The following is a 12341-nucleotide window of genomic DNA, read 5'->3' as shown; positions in this document are numbered from 1 at the left end:
CAATGTGTCCTGCACAACGTTGCAACACGCCGGGGCCTGGCCGTGGACATGGTGGTGCCCCCACATCCCCAACCACATGCATGCCTACTGCGCATGGGAGGGGAAAGGGCACGGGGTGAGGCAGCCCGTACGCAGCTCGTGGCTAATTACTTCACATAAAATCACACCCCTGTGGAGTGCACACAGCCCTGGCACATACCAGCTGACAATCAATGATGATTGTAACTGACAATTATGATGTGTCAATGGACAGTCAACTGTCACAACCATACCAGCCTGAGATTGTACCTCTGGAAGTGTTCCATTGTGTGCTTCCCTACCTACACAAACACCACCAATGGTGTGTTCAAAAGACACACTTCTATGCTGCTAAAATCATTACCCCCTTGCAAGACACAACATGACAACAGTGCCATGTCACCCAACCCCTCCCCAGCACCGCCACCCAACACACCATGGCATGACATGCCATGTGAGAGCAAACAAAGTCATCCCCCAAACATGACACGTGTCACAAAGTACAGTGTCCCCAATGGAAACTGGCCACACACAATATGCCCACATAAATGTAGAAACAACAACACACATGACCAAATACTTACCACAATACAATCGACATAGCATAAACATGACAGTACTAAGGCAAAGGATACGTAGTCTTACAACATGAGAATGCCAGCACATCCACCACCTCCAACTGTACAGTGTTGTTGCCACGCACATCTGGAAGTCCACTGCTCACAACATGAGCTCCATCTCCAAAGTGGACGGCCTTGTGAAGACATGAGGAATGAACCTGCAAATTAGGAGGGAGACATGGATGCACAAGCACACATCAATACACCATGCAGTGCACAATACAACAACAATATGCACTAGGAATGTATACACAGCATTGACTACAGACTGCCCACACATGTCGTGGGAGTCCAACGTCACTGTGTAAGTCACTGTCACTTGGGCACACCCTTTGCAAGCCCATGGAAACGGGAAGCAGGAGGGGTGTGTGTCTCACGAACCCAAGCATCTAACCCAAACTCAGGACAAGCCTGCATGTGCCCAGCCGGAATACAGTGGATGCCCACGGGAGCCACACAAGGCAACACACTGCAACAAAAAATCAAAAATGGCCATGTGTGGGCCAGAGGAGGTGGGGAGGCCACCCAGGAGGTCCGAGGACAGGGTGCCCACCAACAGCCACCTGCGTGAATGTTGGGAAAAAAAAAACACCTCCATGGGCTCATGGCCTGCGCGGCTACTAAATTGTGGGAGATTCACTGCTGGATTCGCTCTCCTCAACCTATGCTGCTGCTGCCACAGGAGGTGGTGGTGCTATGGGAGGCAGCCCACGCAAAGCCCTAGTTTGGTCCTCCATGGCAGCAAGCATGCGGGCATGGAAGGCCTCGTTCTGGAGGGATATGGTGCGGAGATCCCCATGCAACACCCGATGTGTTGCCCGGACCACTGCCCGAGTTGCCCGGGCCTCCGCCCGAGTTGCCTGCATCTCTGCTGAGAGCGTACGGGTGAGGCGCTCCAGCAGCTGTTCCGTCCTGGTGACAGTGGAAGCCTCAAGGTCCACAAGAGTCTGCCTGAGGTGCCGGACCTCTCCCCTCAGGGCTTCCCTCTGTCCCTGGGCATCTATAGAAATTGATTCCCTCAGATTGTCCAGGGCCGCCTGTCTGTCCCTGTTGGACACCAACATGTCCTCCCTGACTGATTGGCAAATGGAGTCTGTTGCCTGCTGTAGTAGCTCCATCTGCCTTTATGGGGGGACAATGGAAGTGGCCACCCTCTCCATGGCTTGAGCAATCATTTCTGATGATGCTGCCTGTTGGTTGGCTATACCGTAAATGGATTGCTCCCATGCGGTATTGCCCGGTGGCGGACGGCCACCGCGTTGGCGGGCACCACACCTGTCTGGGGCAAGGCGAACTGCGCCTTGCTGTGTCGGCACTGCCTGAGGCTGCAGGACTGCATTTCCCCTCTGAACTGCTGGCCCAGGAACAGGATCAGATGTTGCGGAGTGTGGCCCTGCATCCGTAACCACCACAGGCGCACCTATCAACACTGACATCCCCATAGTGGGCTCTACCCCTGGTGCAGGTGGGTCGGACAGAACAGTATCCCTTCCATGAACACATACCTGCGAATCCACATAGGTCTCATCCGAAACAACACCTGAAAAGAGTTCTGGGGAGGTGCAGCCAGGGACACCCCTGGACAGTATGGCCTGCATCAAGAGAGGGTTCTCCCCCACCACCAAACCACGCCCCCCACTGGTGCCTGGTCGTGCTTCAGATCCCTCCTGGGCCTGCACCATCTCCTCTCCCTCAACAGCATCAGGTGCGTCATCCTCTGCAAAAACATGAAAGACAAAAAATGGAAACAGGCATTAGCACCATGGCACGCTATTAGGCCAGACAAGCTACAGTACCAGTACTTGATTTACACATGTCCCACATGACTATAACCCTCCCATGCATGCACTGTCCATGAGTTGGAAGGGGAGGAAAATGTCAGACACTGATGACACCAAGATGGGAGAGCAACACTTCAGCTGCATGCTGGCTAGCAGTGCCATCACACATTGGCCTGTGAGTTGCATGTCCAATACACATACATGACACATGCCATCACACAGATGGCATGTACCATAGGCATGTCATATATGTGACAATAGGGCAGAGTGATGCGCAGTAGAACCAGGTGAATTTCTACAATCAGCCTGAATGAACACAGCTAAATACGGAACAATGTTGTAGCAAGATGCCACTTCAAGGGCAACTGGCGCAATGTAGTGCAAAACGCCTACTATGGGCAGAAGGGATACTGTAATACCCAAATCCCGGGGCGCCGAATGCATTGGATGAAGCACATGGGTGGCCCAAAACACTCAGGCACACACACCCTGACCTGGCACTCAACCAGAACCCCTCCCACAAACAACATACACATGGATCACACACACATGCATGTGCACTCAACGGACAATGCCTCGTAATCTGCCAGTTCTCTCACACCTTGGATCTGCTCCTCCGTGACGTAGGTCCCAGCAACATGCTCATGTAGAGTGAGTTCAATGTCCTCTTGTGGAGACCCACCTCCAGTCACCAAAGTTGCGGCATGACTTGAGGCCAGCTTTTTCTTTGCCCTACGCTTAAGGTCGTTCCAGCGCTTGTAGCACTCAACAGCTGTGCGCCTCATAAACCCAAGGGCGCTTATGCTGTCCGCGATGGACTGCCAGTGTGCCTGACGTCGAGCAGGTGTAATCCTACACCCTGAAGTGACCAACATTTCGGCGTCATGTTCGGACACATACTGCACAAGTGCATCCAGTTCGGCATCATTGAAGCTAGGCTTCCTTGGCGTGCCGGACCGTGTAGCCGTGTCGGGGTCATCAGCCTGTACTGGACGAGCACTCTTCCTCTTTCTTTTTGTGGGTGGTGGGGATCCGGAGTGCCCTACGCCGCTCTGGACACTAGAGGCAGGAGCACCGGTGGACTGTGTAGTAGTAGTGTGCGATGGCACACTGACCACATGACTTTCTGCAGGCATTAGCTGAAGTGTGATGATGGCAGGGGGAACCTCAGCCTGATGTACCGGGACCAACACTGTCCTGGCTGGGAGAGTCAGAGCTGGGGTGGACGGAGCTGCAGCTGCCCCTGCAGCCTCCCCACCCCGCCTACTCGGGGCAGCAGATGACATGGCTGCCCCTGTACCACGTGGCCTGGTGACACTGGCTTGCGCCGCCACCCGTGGCCTAGACTTGGCGACCTGGAAGTCAGCCTGGGAGTCACCCTGTGCTAGGTCAGGTGCCACAACGGGCCGGTCCAACAAGGGCTGAGCAGGGATGGTGTCAGCCACGTTTCCCTCAACCATGGGGGGGGGATGTGTGTCCCTGACTGGTCCTCCACACGTGGGGGGCTAGGAGGAGTCTGCAAATCCTGGCCACGTCCCCTACCACGCCCACCACGCCCACCTCTTGAGGCTCGGCCACCTTTGCCACCCTTACCACTTGCTCGCCTCCCAGCCATGGCACTGATGGAGTTGTGCGTATGGGAGTTGCAGTGGACAATTGTCCTGGGCAATTGGGGGTCAAAGGGGTAGGGTACTAGATGGAATTCGTACCCAAGTGCTCTAGCAAGGCTGTATGGAACCCCTGGGGAAAGATGACGGGTCACGCAACGCACAGGCACCCCTAAAACAGAAAATGACGTGCACGCGACCCCTCGTAGACCACGTGCGTGGGAAAAGGAACCTGCACTACGCTGTGGCACCCAGAAACACAAAAATGAATGTATGCGTGTCACACGCAGCCAACAATGACCTCTGAAGGGGTACGCTACACACGGGGCTAGCACAGTTGGTAAATACGTGCGTGACTCACCGTCTGCCTGGGAAAAGAGCGTGAAAAATACGCGCGTGTGCACGTTGGCAACACCCCCGCCAAAAGAAGATTTGTACACTGTCTGAGGAGACAGGACAAAAGGAGAAGTCAACGCTGTTTGAGGAAACAGGTCGAAGAGAAAATCAGAAAAATACTGACAGAGGTAACAGGGAGTATGAACTAGAAACGCTGTGAAGTAAATCGCGTGTGAACCGACAAGAAGTACAGATTTCACCAACTCGCTCTCCACGGGAAGCACGTACAAGGAAATGACGTACTACACGTACCTTTTAAACCACACCACACGTCCAACGTCACTTCCGCGTATACGCACTGAGGCACTATCCTCCAATTACGTGGGCTGACACTCGGACGGGCAGTTTTTGGTCTTGTAACATTCCCCCGGGTACAGGGACACGCCCGCACGTGTCACGTCACAGACGCGCCTGCGCTGTCAGGGCCTTTGGTCCAATGGAATCGCGTACACAGGCCAATCGCGTGTGGAACTTCTCGCGCACCCCTGGAATACACGCGCCCTGGCCAATCGCGTGTGGAACTTCTCGCGCACCCCTAAAATACACGCGCCCAGGCCAATCGCATGTGGAACTTCTCGCGCACCTCTGAAATACACGCACACGCTCCCCCAGGCCAATCGCGTGTGGAACTTCTCGCGCACCCCTGGAATACACGCGCCCAGGCCAATCGCGTGTGGAACTTCTCGCGCACCCCTGAAATACACGGACACGCTCCACCAGGCCCGATCGCGTGTGGGACTTCTCGAACACCTCTGAGATACACGCACACGCTCCCCCAGGCCAATCGCGTGTGGAACTTCTCGCGCACCCCTGAAATACACGCGCCCAGGCCAATCGCATGTGGAACTTCTTGCGCACCCCTGAAATACACGCGCCCAGGCCAATCGCGTGTGGAACTTCTCGCGCACTCCTGAAATACACGCGGCCAGGCCAATCGCATGTGGAACTTCTCGCGCACCTCTGAAATACACGCGCCCAGGCCAATCGCGTGTGGAACTTCTCACGCACCCCTGAAATACACGCGGCCAGGCCAATCGCGTGTGGAACTTCTCGCGCACCTCTGAAATACACGCGCCCAGGCCAATCGCGTGTGGAACTTCTCGCGCACCTCTGAAATACACGCACACGCTCCCCCAGGCCAATCGCGTGTGGAACTTCTCGCGCACCCCTGGAATACACGCGCCCAGGCCAATCGCGTGTGGAACTTCTCGCACACCCCTGAAATACACGGACACGCTCCACCAGGCCCGATCGCGTGTGGGACTTCTCGCACACCTCTGAGATACACGCACACGCTCCCCCAGGCCAATCGCGTGTGGAACTTCTCGCGCACCCCTGAAATACACGCGCCCAGGCCAATCGCATGTGGAACTTCTTGCGCACCCCTGAAATACATGCGCCCAGGCCAATCGCGTGTGGAACTTCTCGCGCACCCCCGAAATACACGCGGCCAGGCCAATCGCGTGTGGAACTTCTCACGCACCTCTGAAATACACGCGCCCAGGCCAATCGCGTGTGGAACTTCTCGCGCACCCCTGAAATACACACGGCCAGACCAATCGCGTGTGGAACTTCTCGCGCACCTCTGAAATACATGCGCCCAGGCCAATCGCATGTGGATCTTCTTGCGCACCCCTGGAATACACGCGCCCAGGCTAATCGCGTGTGGAACTTCTCGCGCACCCCTGGAATACACGCGCCCAGGCCAATTGCGTGTGGAACTTCTCGCGCACCCCTGGAATACACGCGCCCAGGCCAATCGCGTGTGGAACTTCTCGCGCACCCATGAAATACACGTGCCCAGGCCAATCGCGTGTGGAACTTCTCGCGCACCCCTGAAATACACGCGCCCAGGCCAATCGCGTGTGGAACTTCTCGCGCACCTCTGAAATACACGCGCCCAGACCAATCGCGTGTGGAACTTCTCGCGCACCCCTGGAATACACGCACCCAGGCCAATCGCGTGTGGAACTTCTCGCGCACCCCTGGAATACACGCGCCCAGGCCAATTGCGTATGGAACTTCTCGCGCACCTCTGAAATACACGCGGCCAGGCCAATCGCGTGTGGAACTTCTCGCGCACCTCTGAAATACACGCACACGCTCCCCCCGGCCCAATCGCGTGTGGGACTTCTCGCACACCTCTGAGATACACGCACACGCTCCCCCAGGCCCTATCGCGTGTGGGACTTCTCGCACACCTCTGAGATACACGCACGCGCTCCCCCAGGCCCGATCGCGTGTGGGACTTCTCGCGCGTGTGGAACTTTGGCGCAAATTTTTTTTTCCTGCGCAGGGACGCTACCGCCTGCTTTCGTGTGGCGGACATGTATGGGCCTGTGCGCGTCTTTGGCCGTGCGCTGTTTTTCCCTATTCGATTCCATGAATACGTGTTGTAGGCGAGCGTGTGGGCGTTCTGCGCACTTGCCTCCTGTACTTCCCCCGTGACGCCCACATTTTCACGAGTTGTTCCCCATTCTGCGTGTAACGCCCGTGTTACGCCTACTTTTGTTATGTGCGCCGCGCTATGTGCGAATTCGCTGTGGCCTTATCGCACAGCGTTCGGTGACCTGTGCACAAAACATGCGCCAGCGTGCGCCGCGCACTTTTTCAGCGCACATCCCACATTTTGCGCGTGCACGGACTTCCATGAATAGATGTGCGATGTTTTCTGTGCGATAATCGCACTTGCACTACGATTTTCGCTATTTCACTGCGAATCGCACGTTTTCGCACGCGTGCGCCGTTTTTCGGCGCACATTGATTCCATGAATCGGCCTGTCAGTCTTTTCCGTCTTCTTTGCACAAGTCCTGTCACACTGCATCAGTGACAACTGTTAATAATTCTAGCAGTAAATTCTCCGCCTCATGCTGTCTTTCCTGCACCGCTTTATTTTCTTGTTCAGATTTACCCAAAAATATCATTTTTTTTTTTTAAAACAATCCCAAAAAAAGATTGGTTTAGGAAGACCGATCTGTGACCCCACAGAGTGGTCTTTCTAAATCGATCTGCATAGCTCTCAACTCACACGCTTTTGGTGGGTGTCACCCGCCTAGTAAAGGGCTGACTCACCCGCCAAGCCTCCTGCACGCCCATTCATTCCAATGGGCGTCTCACCCGCCAAAACCAAAATCGGGTGATTTCACCCGCCTTTGCAACACAAATGGTTGAGAGCTATGGATCTGTCATGCCCCTGCCACACAGGAGTGTGCAGAGGGGCTGACAGGCACTTCGGGACCAGGAAAAGCCATCGCAGGAGAAGAGGTAAGTGTTTGTTTGTGCGTGCCTGTGTGTGTCTGTGCATGTCTGTTTGTGCATGTGCATAGTGAGACTGAGTTGTGCTGGGAAGGGGGTGGGGTAATGAGAGGTTCGGGGGTTAAGCCGAACCTCTCCCCATTAAGAATTCAACCAGCGGCAGAGGGTGGGAGTGGGGTAGGGATGACCGTAGAGGAGGGGCAGTTAGTCATATTTTGGCATTTTAATGCAGACACAAAAAAGGCCGAAAATAATCTTGTTTTTTTTGTGTTTGGTCTTTAAAATACAGAAATATGACAAAGAACCGTTTTGTTAAGCATCAGATCCGCTGTATCAAGAGAAACAGCTTGGTGCTTAGTTGAGTTGTCAAATTAATGTGCGCCAGCTAGCATGTCGTCATCTGGGATGTGTAATATTTCTATAGCTGCGTGCTCTTTTCCACTTGTGAGCCTCATCCTGCAGCTCATCAAGGGAGCAGATTTAGAGCAGTAGATCGTAATTTTTGTTGCAGAAATCTTATTAATGTTTACCTCTACTAATGGCGACGAGCATGCCTGCAAATCTGGCATAATGATTCCTGGCGTTATTAGACACTGTTGGGGGTCTCTCAGTGACCCTGCTAGCGATTCCTGTGAGCCCCTTAATCCCCTCACAGACTCAGCCGGAGACGTCTGCTGTGTTCAGGCTCCCCGGTCGCACTGACGCGGCCGGGTACGCCCCCTTTATTTATAGTGCACGCGGCGGAGTGCCCGTCACTCTTCCCTTAAAGGGGCAGCACCACAGACACGATGTGGAAGTTACAGGCATATTTTCAAGCAGAATAATCAGAACGCCGGTGTCCAGCTGTTTCCTGGTCTCTAGAGGTATGATTGTTATTAATTCCTGAGAAGTCCCCCTGCTCTGTTAGCATGTTTTTACTTGAAGTCGGTGCCCCTGCTTAGTGTGTACATTATATGCGTTTTCAAAATTATCAATCAAGAGCAGAGTAACTCACCAACACTCTCCTCTTGACGTCCGCTTGACTGCCGCTGCACTGTTCACACTTACTGCTGCTTTCGCCTATTTGAAGACACTTCCCACAACACCTTTGCCATTAGAATGCAGATATGTCCCACAACACAAATTCAGTGTAGCTGGACACATGATCAGTCTCCTGCACTCACATACTCTCCCGACAACCTCACAGCAGTCATCCACACGCCAGCTCAATATGGGTCGCTAGCAGGGGCTTGGCCACCCAAGCTACCTTGATATTGGCTAAAATGCACACACGCATTCTAAACTCCTCTGATGACTCTCCCATAACTTGGACTTCGATCCCCCGGGGTCATTCACCTACAGCGCTTTGATGCCATACCAATGGCAAAAGGTGCTATACAAATGACACATTATATAACATTACATTACATTACTAACTCATTGGTTCATGGAAGGGGACAGCATTTATGGCTCTGTAGTACACACAGAATCTCCAATCTGAAGTTCCTGCTTTTGGTACCACAACCACTAGGCTGCACCAAAGACTACTGGATGGCTCTATCACCCCCAGATCCAAAATATTGCTGACCTCAGACTTGATGTAAGAGGTTACTTGGGCTGACAGTCGACAACTCCTACTGTTGGTAGGTCCAATATCTCCAATGTCAAGGACATGCTCTCACACCAGGGTGCTAAGCCTGGATTTAGGGAAAACATCTCACCCTGTTGGAGCGTCAGTTGAGGGGATGCAAGGCTACCCTCGAGGAATAAAAATGTGGATGACATCAGAAGTTCCCACTTCCTTCTCCTGGGCTCCTCAAGGGCTCTAATCATACTCTTAAGAGTTCTAATGAATTTCCCAAATAGACCAGTACATCGTGGAGGATATGTGGATGACCAGTCACAAGTCACCTCATCTTCCTTCCACACGGTATGGCTATACCTGCACTTGAAGTTGCTGCCCTTTTCAGGCACAACCTCTTCAGAGAAACCAACCCTGGTAAAGGAGTCTAATGAAGCTGGAGTAACTAACTTGGCAGTTACAGTGAGTGGGATGGCTTCAGGATACCTTGTGGAGTGATCGACTACCACCAGGGTGAGCCTGTTGCCCGATGATGTAATGGGATTTAAGGGACCAAGCACATGAATCCCTACCTCGTGAACAGGTACATCCACTACTGCTGGTGGTACCAGTGGAATCTGAATCCCTGTTCCACTTTCGCCAGAGTGGTGACAAGAAGTGTAACTCCTACAATGGTTTTCCACTTGAGCCCCCATCTTGGGCCAGCAGAAATACAGCAGTAACCACTCATTGGTTCTATTGATGTGAAGGTGAACTACAAGGGGGAACGCTTGCAGCAACTGCAGGAGGAAGGGCCACACCTCCTGAAGAACCACCAACCTCACATGGTCACCCATAGTGGGCTCTGTGGGTGTACTAACTAGTAATCCACCTTCTTTTTGGATTATGGGCTTCCCAGAGGATTCAATCTTCAACTGGGAGCAGGCCTGCCTCCTTAGGCCTTTAAGTGGTGGATTCTCTTGTTGACTCTTACTAGTCTCATCCTCCAAGGAGCACTCTTCTGCAAGCAAGTAGGACAGTGCAGTATACTCATGGGGAGTAAGTACAATGTTCCTCCTCGTCAGGTTCAAGGATTTAGCTAAAGACTTCAACTTCAGTTGTAGGTAAGACAGGGGGAATATTTGCCTTCCCTCTTCTTGGATGTTTTACTCCTTTAGCCTTAGGTTTCCCTTTTGGGTTAGGCTGGCCTTTAGACTTGGCCAAGGCAGGCTCGTTCGAGACCTAGTGTTGAGAAAGTCTGAAATGTTGACCTCAGGACATAGGTCTTGGAGTTTTATCTCTGAACGAACCATTCATGGAACTTTCCTCCTCACACTGACAGGTGTCCAGATGACTTCTCTTCTGACAGCTAAAGTGACAGGCATTTCTAAGAAGTTGAGAGAGGGATGTGATAAATTAGAGATGATTCTTCCAGAAACCCTGGCCTGGAACCCTTCTCATGTGGCCAAGAAAAGGCATATGCTTCTTGATCCGGACCTTGGTGGTGGTGTTCTGCAGGAGGACCACATGGGAGGGGAATCGGGTCAGGAAAACTGAGAGTACCCCTTTACTTACTTACTTCGAGACCCTACAACTTTAATGTCTTATTGCAGAATTGAAACCGTTTAAGAAAAAAGATAACCAGAACATTAGGGACTTCAAGTCCCACAATGCCCTAAGTACTGGGACGAGGAAGAGGGATTCAGAGGCACTAAACTGCAGTATGCAGTCTATTGATTCTAATGACCCACACCTCAGAGGGACTTTTAAATATGTAAGGCCCCCTCAGGTGCAGGCCATTAGAAGTAGGAGGTAGAGCAGTTGCAGAGACTCCAAGTCACAGTAGCAGTAGAAGAAGAAGGAAAACAGACGCCAGAGGCGCTGCTATTTTTAGAGCGGTTACGGTCCTGAGAGGGTCTCCTACATTGATGGCCTTAAATGCAGAGGTTGCGCAGCGGGAAGCGTTGTTGTAAGAAGCTTTCCGCGTGGAGAGAGAGAGGCTCTCCTTATTGTATGCCGTGTTATGGTGGCTGGCGAGCACCAGAGTGTTTTTGGAGCAAGGACAGCTCCTTTCCCAACTGGTGTGGGCCGCATGAAGCAAACCAAAGCAGTCTGCCATGCAGGAGGCGGCAGAAGAAGCAGTTAGAACCGTGGCATCGGATTAAGCGGATGCGTATGCAGAAACCGGTGAGTTTGCCATTGTCAGGTAACCCCAGTACGGTGTGTAATCGACCGCTGGCCACTAATAATGATTTTGAATGCCAAACTAATATAAAGAAGTTTAATTGGCATAATAAGAACTTTTTGAAAAGACAAGAAAGGAAAGGTTATAATTGTTATTATAAAGAACAATATCATTGCCAATAACCATCAATACCAAAGCCAAGAGAGGGCAATACTGAAACAAGCTAATTATAACCATCATTGCCACAGTGAGGAAGAGGCAATAGTTGAAAAAGACTTCAACAAGCATTATCTAAGCCAAAGATGAGCAAGTGTACTAAAAAGACATTGTCAGCATTTGTTTGATAGAAAAGCGGGAACACAAGGGTGGCAGGAGAGAAGCCCACCTGATAGAAAGTATTCAGGAGGAGAGGAGCATAACCTGCATTGCATGTGGCAATCGCAAGAGTGGAACAAACAGCACCAATGCGGATCATGTCTTCCCAGAAGAAGTATTCAATTTTGGTGTTGTTTAGAGTCAAAGAATTTCCCAAACGTGTTGAAGTAGACCTCACCACAGAAGGATTTATAGTAGTGTTAGGATCTTTTTGTCCTGGGTGGCAAGTATACCAGGATAGGAACGTGTTAGTGGTGGTTCTGTCAGGTTAGTGGACCAGGAAGAAATCATTGAAGTTCTGGTTTGTGGTGAAAAGGTGTGGAGAAGAAAAGAAGTGGCAAGACCATTAAAGTGTTTGATTCGTTGTGGTGGAATGTGGTGGAATCATCCTGAAAAAACATTGTTGTTGATACCCAAGACCACTAAAGTGTTTGATAAGTTGTGGTGGAATCATCCTGACAAAACATTGTTGTTGATGCAAAAGAACTGCAAAAGTATTTTTGTTTCCTTAAGAAGAAGAAGCTATGCTGTACTTTTGTCTATACTTGGAGAGGTAAACACTT

The sequence above is a fragment of the Ambystoma mexicanum genome, chromosome 6p (assembly GCF_040938575.1).
Source record: "Ambystoma mexicanum isolate Mex_15411 chromosome 6p, UKY_AmexF1_1, whole genome shotgun sequence".
In the NCBI taxonomy this organism is placed as follows: domain Eukaryota; kingdom Metazoa; phylum Chordata; class Amphibia; order Caudata; family Ambystomatidae; genus Ambystoma; species Ambystoma mexicanum.
This window is presented reverse-complemented; position numbering follows the sequence as displayed.